We start from the raw sequence: 19,708 nt of genomic DNA, 5'->3' as shown, positions 1-19,708 counted from the left end.
GCATGTGTGGGTGAATGTGGAGCAGGGTGGGGTGAGGGGCTCCGGAAGGAGGGCAGGCTACAGGAGGGCAGTAAAGGTTTAGGGACCGGCACAAATGACACCCGTGTATCAGCACCATTATGAGGGTCCTCATTATGTTGAGGAATCGGAGGGAGGGAAACACCAAAGCCATCTTAGTTGTGATCGTGTCAGTGTGAAGACCGGACCGCGGGCCTGCTGTGTGTGTGGCGCCAACAGGGTCCCAGGCAGGTGGGCACCCCTCGGAGACCAAGCTCCTGTGCTCAGCTCGCTGCTCCCTGTCACCTGTGTCTAACCAGGAAGGTGCCTGCATTGCGTTCTAGCTCTGCCACTGGTAGGGGTGTTGGTTTTAAAGCAGATTTTTCAGATCCAGCAAACATTTACGCGGGGACAGTGTCTAAGGCTAAGTGCACCTTCTGGTTCCGGACACCCTGGGTGTACGCCCTGCGACCTCCCAGTCTGTGACCGTGGACAGGCCTCACCTCCCAGTCTGTGACCGTGGACAGGCCTCACCTCCCAGTCTGTGACCGTGGACAGGCCTCACCTCCCAGTCTGTGACCGTGGACAGGCCTCGGTTTCTCCCCCTCATTGGAATGAGATAACCTAGAACAGTGGTTGGCAAACTGCGGCTCAAGAGCCACATGCGGCTCTTTGGCCCCTTGAGTGTGGCTCTTCCACAAAATACCATGTGCGGGCCCTCGCTTACATGCGATTGAAACTTTGTGGCCCACACGCAGAAGTCGGTATTTTGTGGAAGAGCCACACTCAAGGGGCCAAAGAGCCGCAGTTTGCCGACCACTGACCTAGAAGACGCCTGTGTAGGGCACTGGCCCCGAGGTGACACGTTCAGGGTAAGGGCTGGTCATTAGAAAGCCCCATCCAGCCTGGCTGGCGTGGCTCCGTGGCTGAGCGTCGACCCATGACCCAGGAGGCCAGGGTTTGATTCCCAGTCAGGGCACAGGCCCGGGTTGTGGGCTCGATCCCCAGTGCGGGGCGTGCGGGAGGCAGCCGGTTCATGATTCTCTCATCACTGATGATTCTATCTCTCCCTCTCCTTTCCTCTCTGAAATCAATAAAATATATATTAAAAAAAACCAAACTACCCTGGCAAAATGGGAAGATAAGTGGGGACCATTTTGGATTTTAGATCATTAAAAGCAGAGAGGCTAACCCAGTGATGGCGAACCTTTTGAGCTCGGCGTGTCAGCATTTTGAAAAACCCTAACTTAACTCTGGTGCCGTGTCACATATAGACATTTTTTGATATTTGCAACCATAGTAAAACAAAGACTTAATATTTTTGATATTTATTTCATATATTTAAATGCCATTTAACAAAGAAAAAATCAACCAAAAAATGAGTTCGCGTGTCACCTCTGACACGCGTGTCATAGGTTCGCCATCACTGGGCTAACCTGAGGACACGGGTTGGCTGAGAGTAGGTGATGAACAGGTGAGGGCACGCTGTGCCTGCCTGGCTAGTTGCTGTCGTGTGGCCCTGACCAGGACACCGCGGGCCTCCGTGCCTGTGCCCAGCTGGGTCCCTGAAACTCTGTGTCAGCCTCGGCACTGTCCCCAGGTTCTGGGTCCGCCCCGTGATTTCAGCATCTGCAGTGATGACTCAGTCAGCACCTGACCCATGGTTTCTCATCCTTCTCAACAGGGATCTTCAGCTTCACGCTGAATCCGAAACCCACAGCTGCGGCCACACCTCGGATCCAGTCATCAGGTGAGTGGATGCCACTGCGCAGGTTGGGCTGTGAGTTGGCTTCTCTCCCCACCCCACCCACCCACTGCCTCTCCTCCCCTTGAGCCTGCGCCTTGTCCTCTGTGACCTCGAATCTTTGCTCTCACCCGGATCACGGCTTCCTCCCCCTTGTATTTACCGAACGCGGAGCTCTCTTGCCGACCATGGACCTGACTCTCGCTAGTACCTTCGTTCCGTGACCTTCAGCCAAGGTGACGGCAGCAATGGTGTTTCCTGTTTCCCTTTTCCGGGAACCCAGTCAGCCCCAGCCCAACCCTTCCTCCCGGCGCAGACCCTGCTTTCATTTTTCCCTGGAAAAACCAAGACCATCACTTGTGAGCGTCCTTCACGTGTCCCCATTTTCGGAGGCAACTATAGGTTGATCCTTCCCCTGACCCTTTTCAAAGGGTCCCTCCTTCTACGTCTTGGTTCTACAGCTCCCGAGTTCAGCTCCCTCCTGTTAGCTCCCTCGTGTTAGCATGAAACACCTTAGAGAACACACTGAAGCCCTAGCCAGTGTGGCTCAGTGGATAGAGCGTCGACCTGCGGACTGAAGGGTCCAGGGTTCAATTCCGGTCTAGAGCACGTGCCTGGGTTGCGGGCTCCATCCCCAGTGGAGTGTATGCAGGCGGCAGCCGATCAATGATTCTCATTAATGTTTCTATCTCTCTCTCCCTTCCTCTCTGAAATCAATAAAAATATATTTTAAAAAAACAAACAAACAAAACAAAACACACTGAAATGATGAACTCAGCAGTGAGTCGGAGGCAGCCGCTCACAGACGGCAAAGCCTTGGTGACCTACTAGCCCCCGTTCGCCGAACAGAACTGCACGTGTGTCATCAGTTCAACATCCGTCTCAGGGGTGAGGCCATGCCGACCACACTGCGATCTACTCAGTCGAGTGAGTTTGAGATGAAATAGGAACTTAAGTCAGGTTGAAACTGAATTTCCAAGCCTGTCACCAGGAAAAACCCAGCTCATCACAACTAGGCTAAGGACACTGGGGCTCCGCTGCAAACATTTCCCTGAAGAGAATAGATACTCGGAAGCACAGGCCACGGTGCAACCGGGAAACGCTCACAGACGGAACGCAGCCACGTAACTGGCACCCCGATCGGGGACCAGCACGCGACCAGCACCCCAAAGGCCCCGCATTACGGGGAGGCCACGGGTGACCCCCATCCTGACGTCTGGCCCGCAGCTTCACGGCTCTCACTGTAAAGTCGGGAAGCTTCCCAGGGTTGTTAGCGGTCGCTCGCTGTGTTTCATCTCGCTCGGTGACTGTCGAGAGCAGAGCTCACGGTGAGACACGCCGCTCTGCGCAGAGGTTAAACCCAGGTGAGGCGTCCAGCTCCTCCTCCCTCTGACCTCTGGGAGCCCGGCCAGGGGCCTGGCCTGGTGACCTTGCGAGGAGGGCCGGCCCTGGCTGCAGCCTGGAGTGGCCGGCTGGCTCCAGAACCCCCTCCCCGGGATTTGGACCCCCTCCCCCCGGGATTTGGACCCCCTCCCCCCGGGAGCCCCGATACCCTCCCCCAGGAGCCCGGACACTCGCTCCGTTAACTCTGACACGAGTGCAGAGGCAGGTGCTCATCTCAGTTGACTCTGATCTGAAAGAACTCGATTCAGTGACAAAGCAGATTCAGTGACAAGCAGGCTCCTGCCTGGAGCCCGTAGGTCCATAGAGCCAGGCAGGTGAGAACAATGTTCCTTCTGTGCACGGCGCCCGGGTGGCCGGCCCTGCCTGGGCTGATGGGGCAGCACTCACTGCGCTGGAGGACGGCTCAGGCAGAGGTCCGTCCCCCCGGGGAGCCGGGCCGAGGGGCGGGACTGTCGTTCCCAAGAACCTGCTTTTTCTAAAGAACCGCTAGCTCTCCCTCTCCTCCCACCGGTTCTGGGTTCGCCTCGCCGTGTCCTCGTGTGCAGACTCCTGCCTGAATCCTTTTATTTACCTCTGGCTGCGGCCGCCAGGCTCCTTCTGAGCTTGTTCAACAATCAGACCTGGGGCCTTGGTTTGAACCCCCATGGGAAGTGGGGATTGGGGTGAACCCTAGCATTGAGGAAGTTTCTTGCTCAGGGTTAAGGCATAACTAAGGGAAAGACAGGCCTGTCCCCCCTTTTTCTTGGGAACCAGGGACACACCCGACCACTCAGCACAGGGTCCGAGCGGGAGGGGAGGAGTTCTCACTGTCTTACGTTCGCGGAGACCGTCCCACATGCAGAACATGCACATGCGCCCTGGGCCGCGGGCGGCGGTGACTAAGTGGGAGTCGGCCCCGGAGTCCTGCTCTGCAGCTTCCTGGCTGCGCGGCCTTGGCAAGTCCCCTCATTCCCTGCATTCCTCCGCCCTGATGGCCCCGTGGGGCGGGAGCAGCCCTGGCCGGCAGAAGGGTGGCCCGAGGCCAGATGCGAGGAAGCAGGGAGGGCTCGCACAGCTCAGCTCAGCTCAGCGCCCGGCTGCTGCTGTCCACGCGGGGCTTTCTGGCCGACGGTGTGACTGTGGCGGGTGGCGGGAGGGAAGGGGGTGGGCAGGGCCGCGCTGAGCAGGACAGGGACAGTTTCTATGTTCAGATGCTGCACCCCAGCTGCTGGGTCGGCAGGAAGCCCGGCACAGCCGCTCCCTCACGGCAGCGGGACTCCAGCTCACTGTCTTCCTTCACGGGCCGCCCTGCGTCCCAGGCAGCCCAGGCCCTGGCCTCCCCCCGCCTGGGAGGAGGGAGTCAGCGCCGAGGGGCAGGGAGGTGCCACAAACAGTAACTGCTACGGATGAGCGCTCACCTGTGCCGGGCATGACGCGCCGTGTTCACATACAAGGTCACGTCATAAAAGGAAGCGGGCCCTGGCTGGTTTGGCTCAGTGGATAGTGTCGAAGAGCAGGAGGCAACCAATCGATGTTTCTCTCTGTCTCTCTCCCTCCCTTCCCCCATCTCTGAAAATCAATGGAAACATATCCTTGGGTGAGGATCAACAAAAGAAGAAAATGAAGTAGGTGTGGTGTTTACCCCCATTTTACAGATGATAAACAGAGTCAGAGAAGCCAAATAAGGTGCCCAAGATTGTAAGGAGACAGCGGTCTCCCCCAGGAATCCAGTCCCGGGGTTGGGTGCTAATCCTGCCTCCTCAACCCTGTCCTGACCTCAGGCTCATGACACAGCCCCGGGGGCAGCCGTCTCCAGAGAGCAATGCAGAGCCAGAAGGGCAGCTGTGCTTCCTGCGGAGACGGGGCCCCAGCACAGGAGGCCCTGTCTGTGCAGGTGGCCACGCATTTACCTGGAGGCGGCCGGTCCCCAGGGGTCCTGGCACGGCCCCTGCTGTCCCCTCCCTCTCCAGCGCCCTGGTCACGTCCTTGTGGATTACAGTTATCTCACTGGGAGGGGTTTGAGTTCAGGTCCAGCACCCTCCCCCGCAAGGGAGTGAGCGAGGCTTCACCAACAAGACGTGTGTCTGCTCACAGGCCCGTGTCCAAGGGCCTAACAGAGAGGAGGAAGCGTGAGCACGGACCACGTTCTACACGGCTGCCCCCTGACCCCGGTCTGGGAGGAGCGCCGCTCTTCGATTATTTATTTTAATATCTTTTTACTGATCTCAGAGAGGAAGGGGGAGGAGAGGTAGGATCATCAATGCTGAGAGAGAATCATGGATCGGCTGCCTCCTGCACGTCCCACACTGGGGATCGAGCCCGCAACCCGGGCCTGTGCCCTGACTGGGAATCGAGCGGTGACCTCCTGGTTCATAGGTCGACGCTCAGCCACTGAGCCACGCCGGCTGGGTGACATGGAAACTCCCCTCTACTTAACATAGACATAGTATTTGATATCTTTTGCACTTAACATTCTGTCTTAGAATAAGTCATTTTACGAAATCCTAGGGGTGTCATTGTAACAGACTCATTTTACGTCTTATGTTTATTGACTTACAATTTTTGTAAGAACATGAAACACGTATGTATTAAGCTGAACTGTCCCATTTTAAAAACTTCGACCATGATGCAGCTCATAGTAAGACAGGGTTCAGGATGAATACATAGTGTCGGCTGCCAAAGACATCTGGTTCACCCAGAACGAGAAGATCTCATTGAAAACGTATTACATTACGTCCGGCAGCCATAGCCGGCGGCCATGTAATTTCTGGACGGAAAGGGGTAAAAGAACATTCCTGTTTTTCTTTCTTAACGTGGTTTCCCTGCCAAGGTTACCGGGGCTGAGGCTCGAGAGGGGCTCACACGTGGGCACCTTCGTTCTTACTCATGGGACAGATGGAGCCTCTTTCAGTTTCTTGAAAAACAGATACCCAGCCGTGCGGGGGGCGCAGCCTCAGGGTTGAATGAACCACTTCCTCCCGACACCAAGCGACTCGCGACGGCTCTCAAACTCCTCGCTGCTCTTCGAGAGAGCGAGACTGCGGAATGCACTTAACCCAACTCGCCAGAGCGCTGGTGCCTCAACCTGAGAGGAGGCTCGTCTTCTCGGGCCAGAACCACCTCCGAGGCTTCATCCTCGGAGGGACCGAGGGGGTGGGCCTAGCAGGACGGCCGCATGAGAAGGCCTACCCCAGGTGGGCTGTGGACTGGAGAGCCCTGGCCGTCTCCGTGCCCAGCTGCCACTCCTGGGAGCACTCTCCTCCGCCCGGACTCACAGAGCGAGGGTTTGAACGACGGAGTGACTGCCCGGCCGGTGTGGCTCGCTGGGTAGCGTGTTGGCCTGTGGCCTTCTTTTCTAATCCAAAGACTACAGCTGTGGTGGGGGCGCCTTTCCTGTTCCCTTTGCGATCGTGGGAGGAAATGCTATCGGGTCCCACAACGCCTCTCTGGTGGTCAGAGGACGCGTTCTCCTCGCCGTGTATGGGAGGAAGCGGGACCGCCCGGGAAGAGGCACCGCCTCCGTCGCGTAGGGAGTGCCCAGTGGGACGAAACCTTAGGCTCCGGAGTCATTGTCCAGCGTGACCTTGAGCCAGCTGGTCTCTGAGGTCACCCAGTGTCGGCCGCGGGCCTCTCTGGGAGCAGAGACAGTCCCTCCTGCTTCTGGGGTGCAGGTCTCGGTGACAAAGGGCTCAGGCTGAGCACCCCTCTGTGCAGAGTCAGCAAAGGCAGCCGAGGGTGTGGCCGTGAGGCGGCAGGAGGCAGGCCTTCAGGAGGCGCCAGCCCCGTGGGCCCACCCGCAGGTCCCCTGCCCACCCACAGGAAAGGGAAAATGGTGACCGCAGAAGAATTCTGGGCATGTGGCCCTGACCACTTAGTGTTTGGGAATGTATGCGGGCCTTACTGTGGACATTATCTGGTTACGAAACGGGCAGGAGTCTTACCCCAAGGAGATGGGCTCAAGCTCCCGGGGGCGGGCGCCAAGATACCAATCTCTGCCTCTGACCCCTCCCGCCCCGTCTCCAAGGGGCTCCGTGCTGGCCAAGGCCTCACCTGACGACACTTCACCTGGGAACGGCCAACCCTCCCCAGGCCCGGGCCCAGCTCCAGGCTCGCCGAGCAAGTGGTCCGAGGCCCAGTCCTGGCTGGGATGTGTGGAAAGCTCCGTGTGCTTTTGCTGCGCGCCAGGCCCCTGTCCTGGTGGCCGCACTGATGCAGGGAGTGTCCCGCCCGCCGCGTCCCCCCGGGTGAGTGCGTGCAGAAAAGCTGGGGAACCGTCCACCCAGTGATGCGCAGAGGATGGCCCAGGCCGGCAGCTCAGCACCCCTGAGAGGTGTTAGCCACGCAGACCCCCAGGCCAATGAGAGACGCAAGGTGCGGCCCAGGAATCGCTGCTTTAATGTATTTTTATTATTTCAGAGAGGAAGGGAGGGGGGAGAGAGAGAAACATCAGTGATGAGAGAGAATCGTGGATCGGTGGCCTCCTGCACGCCCCCCACACGGGGATCGAGCCCACAACCCGGGCCTGTGCCCTTGACCCGAATCAAACTGTGACCTCCTGGCTTACAGGTCAACACTCAACCACTGAGCCACACCGGCCGGGCAGGAATCACTGTTTTTTTTAAAAGCCCTTTCGGTGATCCTGACACATAATAAAATTTGAGATCCACTGTCCCAGCCTAGCCAGTCGTGTCCTGAATTTGTGATTTGAACACAACTGGGTCAGATGCCTGTCCTGTGCCGAAGAGAATATTCTAGTTCTCACAGAGCACGGGCAGGGCTTTGTTTACACAGAGAAAGTCACCTGAGGATGGAAGTGTCCCCCACTAACGGGGGCCTGGGGTTGCAGAGACAGGCTCCTCCCGGGAACCCCCTGGAGCCCACTGGCCACGAGGTTACAGTTTAACCGGCTCTCGGCAGGCTCTCCCTCCGACCGGACGGCCACGGTCAGGGAGCTGGGCAAACAAAGCCGGCGCTGCAGGAGGGACTGCGGAGCCAAGAGCCTGAAGTCACCAGCCTCGGGGCAGCACAGATGACGGCATGCCGCCCGCCTGGCCACGGCGTCGGGGTGGACGAGGGACGTGCTCTGGCCGTCCTGTCCCTCTGGCCCTGAGGGGACCTTTCGGTGAGAATCTTGGAGGTGGGTCACCTGTGTCCTTTCATCTGTCACGTCACCCGATTCTTTATCTTCCTGTTTGCCAACCCCCAGCCGAGGATGTTTTTTCATCGATATTTTGTAGAGGGAGAAGGGAAGGGAGGGAGGGAGAGGAGGAGGGCGGGGAGAGAGAGAGAGAGGGGGAGAGGCATCGATTCAGGAGGGACACATTAACTGGTTGCCTCCCCCACGAGACCCGACAGGGGCTGGGAGTGAACCTGCAGCCCAGGTACGTGCCCTTGACCTGGACTTGAACCCCGGACCCCTCGGTGCTCGGTGCTCGGCCTGCCGACGCTCTGTCCTCTGAGCCGCCCCGGCCAGGGCTCGTCATCCCGTCTCCATCGTCCACTCACAGCCGTGAGGATTTGCGCTCCGCGAGGACTCAGAGCCGGGGTGTCCAGGGGGAGCCCCAGGCGCACGGGGCCGCCCGGCAGAGCGCGAGGGGGGTGATTCAGCCTGAGATTTCACACCGGCCACAGGGACTCAACGCGAAACCGATCGTGCGCTCAGCCTTCAGCTTCCTCAACCCGCCCTCCCCAGGGAGCCTCGGCGAGCCTGGGCCCGGGATCGGGGGCACACCCCCTCTCATTGGTCAGGTGCGGCTCCCAGGTGGGGTTCCCTTTCAGAGCTCGACGGGATTTGCCAGAAGAACTGGGTAGGCTTTCTGCCTGGCTACCTCACTGCAGGCCAGGCTGCTCGGCCCGGCTCCGCGGGGCTCCTGCGACAAAGGCGGTGGGTCACTGGGGGAGGGGCACCGCGAGCGGCGTCGGGGACCCACCGCTGTCCCCACAAGGACACAGACAGGACCCACAGCCGGTGGGCCCCGCCGTCCAGATGCAGAGTCTGCGATGTCGCTGGAGGCAGGGCTCTGCCCCTGGGCCGCGGCGTCCGCTGTGCGCAGCCACAGGGCCCACTGCTCAGTTCCTGGGGCCCCGGGTGGGGGGTGGGGGTGGAGGTGGAGGTGGGGGTGGGGGTGGGACAGTCTGGGCCTCAGACCAGTGACAGGGAAGCCCCCCAGCAAGGAGAAAGCTCTAATTATAATAACAATTCGCACGAGTCTGGGGTCTTCTCATTTTCAAACGACACCTAGGGTTTGCACACGTGTGAGCAATGGGCCGCCGGGCTGCACGTGTGCCACTCCCAGGAGAGGGGGCGCTGCTGAGATTCGAGACGAAGGGACGGCTGCCACGGGCTCGAGCTGGTAGACTGTGCGCTGGTTCAGCGCTCTGGTTTCACGACCCTGAGAACCGCCTGCACAGCCCGCCTCCCCGTCCTGGAGCCCCGCTCGGCTCCTCCCCCGGCCGCGCCTGCAACGCCTGGTTAGTTAGGTCACTGTCTCTGCGTTTGCCCCCTGGAGCGGAGCTGGGACTGTGTCTACGTCTGACTCCCCAGAACCTAGGACCCTGCACTGAGGCGCCTGGGAAACTGCTCGGACCTGGGCCTGCCTCACCGCCGGCACCACGGCCCGCACCACGGCCCGCCTCACCGCTAGCACCGGGGCCTGCCACACAGCCAGCACCACGGCCTGCACCACGGCCCGCACCACGGCCTGCCTCACCGCTAGCACCGGGGCCCGCCACACAGCCAGCACCACGGCCCGCACCACGGCCCGCCTCACCGCCGGCACCACGGCCCGCTCCAGGCCCGCACCGGGGCCTGCGCACATCTGGGGAGGTGACCCCGGAGGAGGGGCTGGGAGGGAACCAGGAGGGAGGGGGGACAGCACGACGTCCGCTCTCAGGTCCCTGCGCCGACCACTGAGCAGCCTCTCCTGTGAGCCGCGTGGACTCTGAACGTCCACTCATGTCAGACAACAGCCACAACCTGTTTATTTTTAATGTTTGTGTTTTCACATAAGGACGAGGCCCTAGGAAGAGCCAATATTCGCTTCACAGCCCGCTGTGCAGGCGCACGTCATACTGAGGCAGGGGCCAGGGGTCCCGGTGTTCCGCTCGGAGGGAGCGAGAGGCAGCTCCGTCTTTGAACCTCCCCGCACCCCCATCCCATGGCTATGGGGTGGGAAGCGCTTCGGCCGTGTTGAAAGTGGTGTCTTTCGTTAGTTACATCACCTGGCCATGTGGCCAGGCCCGGGACCAGCCCTCAAACCTCAAACACCTCCTCAGCCTCAAACACCCGGACGGAAATGATGACTTTTGCTCGCCGGCGAGGAGGGAAGAGCTTTCGTCTTTCGATTTCACCCTCCGTGCTGCCCCCAGGAAGCGGAAACAGCCCGTGTGCCAACCGCCGCGCCCTGAACACCACTGACCTGCCCAGAAACACCTCCGCCCGGTGTCCAGGCCCGAGAGGGAGCGCCAGCCCCTGGGAGGCAAACGCTGGTGCCCGGGCGGATGTCCAGGCGCCGGCCCCGCAGAACCTTCCGGATGACGGGAACGGCCCAGGCCTGGGCTCCCAGCGCGGAAGCCAAGGCACACGTGTGGCTACTGAGCTCTCGACGTGTGAGAAATTCAATGTCATTTAATTTTAATGAATTTGAGCCGCCCCCATCCCCCGGACTGGGGTTCCTACACTGCTCCTTGCAGCTGCCCGTGGGAAATGCGCAGGGACACACCCCCCGCCCCCCCATGTCAGATGTCAACCCACCCTCCGTGGGGCTCCCTGCGAGGCTGCCGGCTCGGGGAGCCATTCTGCGCCTGCAGGAGCCTCGCAATAGAGTCTAGACCAGCCGTGGGCAAACTACGGCCCACAGGCCGGATCCGGCCCGTTTGAAATGAATAAAACTAAAAAAAAAAAAAAAAGACCGTACCCTTTTATGTAATGATGTTTACTTTGAATTTATATTAGTTCACACAAACACTCCATCCATGCTTTTGTTCCGGCCTCCGGTCCAGTTTAAGAACCCACTGTGGCCCTCGAGTCAAAAAGTTTGCCCACCCCTGGCCTAGACCTGGTGCACGCAGGTCCAGTCCCCGCCTGCACCCGCGGTGGCCTGGCTGGTGGATGGGGCGATCCCCCCCCCTCCCCCTCGGAGGTGAGAGGTAGCTTTACCCTCTGCCCACAGCGAGGCTTGGGGAGCCACCACTGCCAAGAGGCGGTGACAGTGAGCGATGCCGACTGAGGGCCTGGTGTGAGCACTCGATGGGGGGGGGGTCACCCAGAACGAACCGGCCATCCCAGCCACAGAGCTGCGTGCCCTCGAGCACAGAGGGCTCGTTTCTGCCCTCACAGCATCTCGCACAACCTCACAAGCTGACCTCCCATCGGGTCCGCATTCCACCTCGATCCCGTGTCTGCAGTGGAGGCTGGGCGTGGAGCTGGGTGGGGACGGGCGCCTTATTCCTCCTGCTGTTCCCAGAAGCAGCAGTGATCCCGGGAGCTCTTCTCAGAACCGGGGAGAGGAAGCTCCGGGCAAACAAAGGAAAGGAGATAAACGCGGACTCAGCGTAACCGAGGGAAACCCCAGGGCAGCGTGGGCGAGCGGGGCGGGCGGGCGGGCGGCCGTGGGTCCTGGGCTCATGGGGGGGAGACCCGGGAAAGCGTGATTATGATTCTGAGCAACAGCGTCTGAGGAGGCACCGCCGGAGGCCCTCGGCCCTGACCTTGTTCTAGAAAAACAGGAGTGACCGTTCCTGGAACTCTGATAAGCAGGCGTCCAGGAGGCAGGTCAGCGGGTCAGCGGGGTCAGCGGGGAGGCTATTGACTTACCATCCCTGCTGCGGAGTGAGAGCCCTGCTGTGACTCATCGGGAAGGACTTGTGTTTTCTAGGAAGAGACCACATTATCAGTCCTCCCCCTCCCCCTCCCCCTCCCCCTCTTCCTCCTCCTCCCCCTCCCCTTTCCCTCCTCCTCCCCCCCTCCCCTTTCCCTCCTTCCCCTCCTCCTCCTCCTCCCCCTCCTCCCCTTTCCCTCCTTCCCCTCCTCCTCCTCCTCCCCCTCCTCCCCTTTCCCTCCTTCCCCTCCTCCTCCTCCTCCCCCTCCTCCCCTTTCCCTCCTTCCCCTCCTCCTCCCCCTCCTCCTCCTCCCCTTTCCCTCCTCCCCCTCCCCCTCCCCTTTCCCTCCTCCCCCTCCCCCTCCCCTTTCCCTCCTTCCCCTCCTCCTCCTCCTCCTCCTCCTCGCCCCCAGAGCCCCTGCTGCTGTGAACCCTGTGAGAGCCGGACCGTGTGCATAGGTGAGGACGGCCACTGGTTCTTTACTTAAATACGGTAACGATGCATTTTCCGATGATCAGAGAGTAACACACCTGGGACGTGTTTGTCAAAACAGAACCAGGAGGTGAGTTCCCGAGGCCGACGGGTGACTGTCTCAGCCCCCACACCTACCGACTTCATTTCATTCCAGCAAATATTGGTGAGGCGCCTGCGGGCACCGTGCCGGGTGCCAGGGGCGTGGGAGGATGGAGCAGACTCCGCCCGTCCCCCCGGGGCTTACAGTCTGGGGGGAAAACACCCCAAACCCACACTCCTCCTGCCCGGAAGGCAGAGGCCTGCGGCGAGGAGACCGACGACCAGGGGACTGCAGCTCCTGGCCGCTCCTCTCCCGCCAGGCAAACACCCCCGCCGAGCTGCCCTCCGGGGTTTCAGCGTGAAGACTGCTGTAAGCAGCAGAGACCGAGGTGTAGTTTTGAACGTTTTGGTCGTAACCGTGATTAACGCTCCGTCTTGGACGTGTGAACCTGAATGTCGTTCGGTCGCACCACCCTGAGCCGTGATTCAGAAATCTTTCCCTTCAGACCTGGACAATGTTCCTCAAGCCCAGGGCCTGCGTGGCGCCTGCTCCTCCCACAGGCGCTCAGAGGGAGCGGGAGGGATCCTTGCTTTTCCTGCCAGAGGCAGGGCGAGCCTGGGGCCGGTTTCTGTGCACTTTTCGGGGATGTGTGGCCGAGTGTGGGCACTGAAGCCGGGATGTGCCCTTTGACGCCCGCTGAGCCGTCTGCACCGGGAGAGGTGGCCGCCTGCTCCCCGGGCTGTGACAGATTCACGCGAAGGGACGCTGGCTGCGCAGCTGCTAGGGGCAGGCCTAGGCCTGAGCGCCCCCCCACCCCCCTTTCAAATGGAAAGGAAGCGCTGTGGTTCCATTTCCTCTGGGCACCCTCAGCGCTAAGAACAGAGTGGCTGCCTCCGCAGCGAGGAGGAAGCAGAGCGAGAGGCGGCCAGTGCGACGCTGCCCCCCAGGGACAGAGCAGAGAGGCCCTGTGGGCAGCGAGGGCTGTGGTCCGGTGAACAGAGCACCGTCTCCCTTCCGACCGCCCACTTCTCCGGGGTTTCTATCTGAACGGCAGCCGCGTCTTTAAGATGATTGGCCGCAGCCGGATATGGCTTTTTTCCTTTTTCTAAATGAGCCCCACGCACCGTCTCTAAAGGAGCCCGGCTGCCCCGACAAACCCCTCCCACGGCCACGCGTTTCCCACGGCTGCTCGTTTCACAGGCGAAGGGCGCCGGGCTCCGGCGGGGCGGGCGGTGATGCGGATCGATCACACGAAACTGCCGATTGCTGGTTTCTGACTCGGGCTGATTTAAAAGAAATCGGTGAACTCGAAGTTTCAGTCGCCGAACAGGACGTTCTGTGGCGGGTTCACAGGTTCCATTCTAATCGCCATCAACAGAAATGATTTCCACGCGTGGACGAAAGGGGCCACACGCCCCCCCGACAAGCTCAGGGGCGGCCTGCGTGGCGGGGGTGCAAACCCAAAGACCTAAACTAACCACAAAGGATGGTCTGAAAGTTAAATATTTAACACTTGGAGTGCGGGTGAATTTCCCGCCAAAATATAAGATGGCTCTGTCTTTTGGTTTTGTTCCATCCACCAAAAGGGTGGATTACAAACAAATATTTGGTAATACGCAGTTACAATCGGCCCGAGTTTACACGTTTCCCGCACTCCACCGCAAATCTATATGAACCGAGTTAGATTTCATATAGGCTACGGTGGGTAGTCGTGACCTGGGCCAGCATCTTCCCTGGCAAAGATCAACTGACATCTTCACTGAGCCCATTGGTCTCTTTGCCTCTCAGATAAACTCATCTTCGAGACATCTGGGTAACTTGTAATTTCCCTTTTTCCCAGGCCCCTCAGGGCACAACAGGACATTCCCTCATTGTTATTGTTATCAAGTTAATTGTCAACTGTTAATTATGTTCAACTGTCCTGTATTCATCTACATAGCCCAGCGGTTCTCAACCTGTGGGTCTCCACCCCTTTGGCGGTCGAATGACCCTTTCACAGGGGTCGCCTAAGACCATCCTGTATATCAGATGGTCTGAGAATTAAATATTTAACTACAAACATAATTTACATTATGATTCATAACAGCAGCAATATTACAGTTACGAAGTAGCAACGAAAATAATTGTATGGTTGGGTCACAACATGAGGAACTGTATTTAAGGGCCAGAAGGTTGAGAACCACTGACGTAGAAGAAGGATGTGTCCATCATTTCACTTTTTATCCAATCCCATTCCCCGCTTTGCTTTCTCCCGCCTCTCTAGTCTATCACCAATGGATTTCCTGTAACCCACCAAGGTCCCTTCCTCTGATTGCAATGTATAACTGCAGATGTAACCCGCCATTCTCCGGAGCATTATCTCTATTCATTGAGGTTCTGCTTCCCGGTGTATGTCGACAGTTTGGCTCAAATAAACTCACAAAAATTCTTTACAGGTTTCAATGGTTTTCTATGTTAACACAGGTTAATCAGGTTTGAATTCGCCTGATAAGAGAAAGAGTATAACTTGCCCTAACTGGTTTGGCTCAGTGGATAGAGCGTCAGCTTGCGGACTGAAAGGGCCCAGGTTCGATTCCGGTCAAAGGCATGTACCTGGGTTGCGGGCACATCCCCAGTGGGGAGTGTGCAGGAGGTGTCTGGTCGATGTTTCTCTCTCATCGATGTTTCTAGCTCTTTATCCCTCTCCCTTCCTCTCTGTAAAAAATCAATAGAATATTTTTTATTTTTTAAAAAAAGAGAGAAAGAGTATAACTCACATTCTAAAAGGAGGTTCTGGCCCGGCCGGCGTGGCTCAGTGGCTGAGTGTTGGCCTATGAACCAGGAGGTCAGGGTTCGATTCCCGGTCAGGGCACAGGCCCAGGTTGTGGGTTCGACCCCTGTGTGGGGTGTGCAGGAGGCAGCCGACCCATGATTCTCTCTCATCATTGATGTTTCTATCTCTCCCCTCCCACCCCCCCCCCCCCCAGCTTCCTCTCTGAATAAAAATATTTTTTTTTTTTTAAAGAAAAAGAAGGTCTGAAGTCTCCAACCTTCAGATCTCGGTGTGACAGATGCGGGGACAGAGCCGTGGCCCCGCCCAGTCCATGACCCGTCACTCAGGCAGGCGCACACCTTCTCCAGGGCGGCAGTTCCCGGTGCTCTGGTCCGTGGGTGCTCGATGCTGGATGATAACGAGAAACAGGGGCTGCAGGTCCCCGGTGCCCGAGGGTGGCTGCCACCCAGCCTTGTCCACGCCCGGCTCCCCGAGCAGGCTGCACGCCAGGCGCATCCGGGAGGGTCAGCATGTTCCCCAATTTAGTTTTTTCCCCCCAATTTCTTTCTAGACACAGCAGCAATTTAAATGTGGTAACAGTTACATTTTTGGCATTGGGTTCTATGAGTTTTGGCAAATGCTTTTCTCCACCACCATCCAGACAGAAAACCACGCCGCGGCCCCTCCGACAAGGCCCTCGGCGACCCTGTGCCGCAGACCGGCCCCCACTCGTCAACTCCAGGAGCCAGCGGTCCGTCCGCTGTCGCTCCAGCCGCCCAGAATGCCGTGTGAACGGACACAGGGGAGTGGGGGTCGCCCCCTGGCTGTGATCACCGAATCCTCCTCGTTCTGTACGGGAGTCTGTTCCTTTCCCTCCCCAGGCCTGGCTCACTGTCTGGCATCACCGGGTGTCAGGCGGCCGCAGGCCAGGCGCCAGTGTGACAGGATGGTCCAGGATCAGCCTGGACGCTCGGCGACTGGCCACGCCCTCCCGTCCTCGCGCACTTTCACTTTCCCGCGGCAGAGACACCGTGGCCTGTGGTAACGTCTGAGCAGATCAGATCTGCGGGGGCAGCAGAGCCCATGGGTGACCCTCACCCCCCACACGACTCGGCCAGAGAGGCCGGGCCTGCAGACCCGAGCCGGTGCGGGTGCCAGGGCGCCGGGGGGATGTGAGGCCGCACTCCGGCCAGGCCCTCAGCCTGAAGTGGGGGCTCAGGGAGGGGAGGCGAGAGGCAGGGGCAGCCCTGGTCAGGCCACCGTCCACACTCGCTCCCGGACGCCCGGCACTCAGCTTCCTGTTGGTGTCTCTGTGTCATCTGAACTTTCAGCTACTTCTAAGCCCGAGGACCCCCCGGCGTGAGTGCAGCCTCCCCGTCGGGGTGCGGGCAAAGGCAGGAGGGAGCTGGTGTGGAAGGGGCGAGGCGTAGGAAAGGGCAGGGTCCTCACATGCTCACCCTCTCCGCTCACAGGTGACATTCTGCTCCCTCCTCACTGACACGTGAGGACAGGTGCAGGCGAGTGAGGGCGCATGTGTGTGCTGCTGGGGAAACGTGTGTGTGTGTGGGGGGGTGACATTTGTATGCATATTACATAGGAGACTGTCTTGAATGTATCAATTTTCATATATCAAAGGTCAAAGTTCCAGAGTATTATATGGACGCATAGAGTTCACATACCCACCCACCCACCCACCTACCCATCCCATCCATCCACCTACCCCCCCCACCCATCCACCTACCCCCCCCACCCATCCACCTACCCCCCCACCCATCCACCCACCCACCCATCTATCCATCCATCCACCCACCCATCTATCCATCCATCCACCCACCCATCCATCCATCCACCTACCCCCCCACCCATCCACCTACCCCCCCACCCATCCACCCATCCACCCACCCACCCATCTATCCATCCATCCACCCACCCATCCATCCATCCACCCACCCACCCATCCATCCACCCATCCACCCATCCACCTACCCATCCATCCATCCACCTACCCATCCATCCACCCATCCACCCATCCACCTACCCATCCATCCACCCACCCACCCATCCATCCACCCATCCACCCATCCACCCACCCATCCATCCATCCACCTACCCATCCATCCACCGAGGGACCATCGTGAGATGGAAAAGGCAAACTCTCTGGGAAACACCCCTGGCAACGTGCACGCCCACCTTTCACACGTGATGTGCAGCACATGCACCCTCGGCTCCGCACACGCGAGGTCAGAGATGCGTGCCCAGCTCGCCACGGGCAGAGTGTGTGATAAGGGGCGGCGCGGGGGGGGGGGCGGGGGGCTGAAAGAATCCACTGGCAAACACTGGAAATGTGTTCACCAGCCTTCAGAGCGTTTCCATCCGGAAGTCTCCGCACCCGAGACTGCGCGTGGGACAGTTCCACCGCGTGGCCTTCACACACACACACACACACACACACACACACACACGAACGCACCCCCGTGGTTCCGACAGAGGAGCCGCGAGCTGAGCTGACATGATGCTAAGGTGAGGCTTTGAAGCCGGGCCTTTGATCGGTTTCGTCTGAAAAACAACATCTGTGGTTGAGCGGTGAACCCCCTCCGTGCCTCCCGAAGGCCAGGCTGCGCGGGCGGGAGGGTGGGAGCCGCCTGGGACCGGCGGGCCCTGGGGCTCAGAGGCCCCGCACCCCGCCCTGTGGCGGAGCCTCGCGCCCACAGTCGCCCGGGCTGTGAAAGCACAGCTCACGGCAGAGATGAGCAGAGCCCAGTGCAGGGACGGGACACACACACACACACACACGTGACAGACATGGAACCCGTGTGAGCAGCTCTCACAGAAGAGGAGGCTTCCTCAGACCCTGGGAACTGACGGACGAGTCGCAGGAAGAGCAGCCTGAGACGGGCGGCCGAGCCGGGCAGGTCTCTGCAGGACAGTGACGGAGGCGGCGCTGGCGCTCACTCACTGGACTTCCCACCCACTAACCCCATCTAACCAGCCGGCTGGCGGCGGGGGAGATGGGGGCGCGGAGCAGAGTTCCAGGTGGCTGCCTGCTCCCCACCGGCCGGCAGGACAGGACTAAACGCTCCTGTGGCTCCGCCTGCCTCTGCCGCGTTGGGCTCACACGGGGACAGGCTGCCCGGACCGCATGCCGCCTTCAGCAAGGCCTGCACCAGCCGCCTTTCCCACGGGCAGCGCTGGGAACCAGCAGGCGTCGTCACACACACTCAGCACGCACCACGGTCTCCCGGGACAGGGCGTGGGGCCGCCGAGCAGATGCAGCCGCGTCCTCACAGCCAGTTCCCGGGGGGGGGGGGGGGGGGATATCTGTGGGTGCCCGGAACTCCAAGGAGCCGCCAACATATCGCCAGGCAAGGATGTTCCATGAGAAAAACATAACAGTCCATGTTCTAGGAGGAGGCGTCCTAGTCTCAGGGCCCTAATGTCACCATTCCCCTCCTCCCCCTCCCCACCAACACACCAACACACATGCCAACACACCAACACACATGCCAACACATACATACACCAACACACATGCCAACACACCAACACACATGCCAACACACCAACACACATGCCAACACATACATACACCAACACACATGCCAACACACCAACACACATGCCAACACACATGCCAACACACCAACACACATGCCAACACATACATACATCAACACACATGCCAATAAGCACACCCCAATACACACACACGCACTCTCACACACACACACACTCACACACACGCGCGCACACTCACACACACTCACACGCGCGCACACACTCACATGCTCTGAACTGGCGGAGCTGAGGACGGCTGTGCTATAGCAGCTGCTTTCACAGCCAGAGGAGGGAGCGGGGAGGGCGCAGGCAGTCCGTGACCCTGAAAAGCGGCCGTCCTTACGCCGCAGCGGAGACGGTTGTGGGGTCAAAGCTCACACAACGTGGGCGTCGGGGTTCAGAGTAAGTCTCCCCGAGACGTGCCTCTGAGGCACACGGATAGGTCCGAGCTCACATGGGGACAGGCCGAGCAGCATCTCGTCACCCGTCTGTCTGCCTGCCCGTCTCCCGGCCCTTCCTCCCGCGGAGCCCCCAGCTCTGAGGCCACACAGGCCCCTGGCAACCTCCTGTCCCCGACCCACCAGGCGTGTGGGTCTGCCCTCCACGCGCGTGGGTTCCGTGTGCGCGTGTGAGAGTCCAGTTCAGCGAGGTGACCATCTCTCGCTCGCTGTCTCGTGCAGAGTGAGCTGTTGTGCCGGAAGCCGGTCCATCCTTGCTGCTTGACACAGTCGCTGCAGGAAAGAAACATCTGCACAGCATATGTTTCAAGGGACCTGGCGTATATAGCATATTGTTCTTAATATGTTTGCTCCCCTTAGCGCCATGTGTTTTAACCAAGGTCACCTCTCAGAAAGGTTGTTTCCCCAGGTGGGGATCTTTCCCTGAGGTTAGGGAGGGGATACAACCCCTTAACTAAGTGCCAGGCGGGTAGTTAAGCTACATA

The sequence above is a fragment of the Myotis yumanensis genome, unplaced genomic scaffold (assembly GCF_028538775.1).
Source record: "Myotis yumanensis isolate MYYU_CA2020_CCGP unplaced genomic scaffold, mMyoYum1.0.hap1 SCAF_4, whole genome shotgun sequence".
NCBI lineage: Eukaryota > Metazoa > Chordata > Mammalia > Chiroptera > Vespertilionidae > Myotis > Myotis yumanensis.
Note: the sequence above shows the minus strand (reverse complement) of the source record.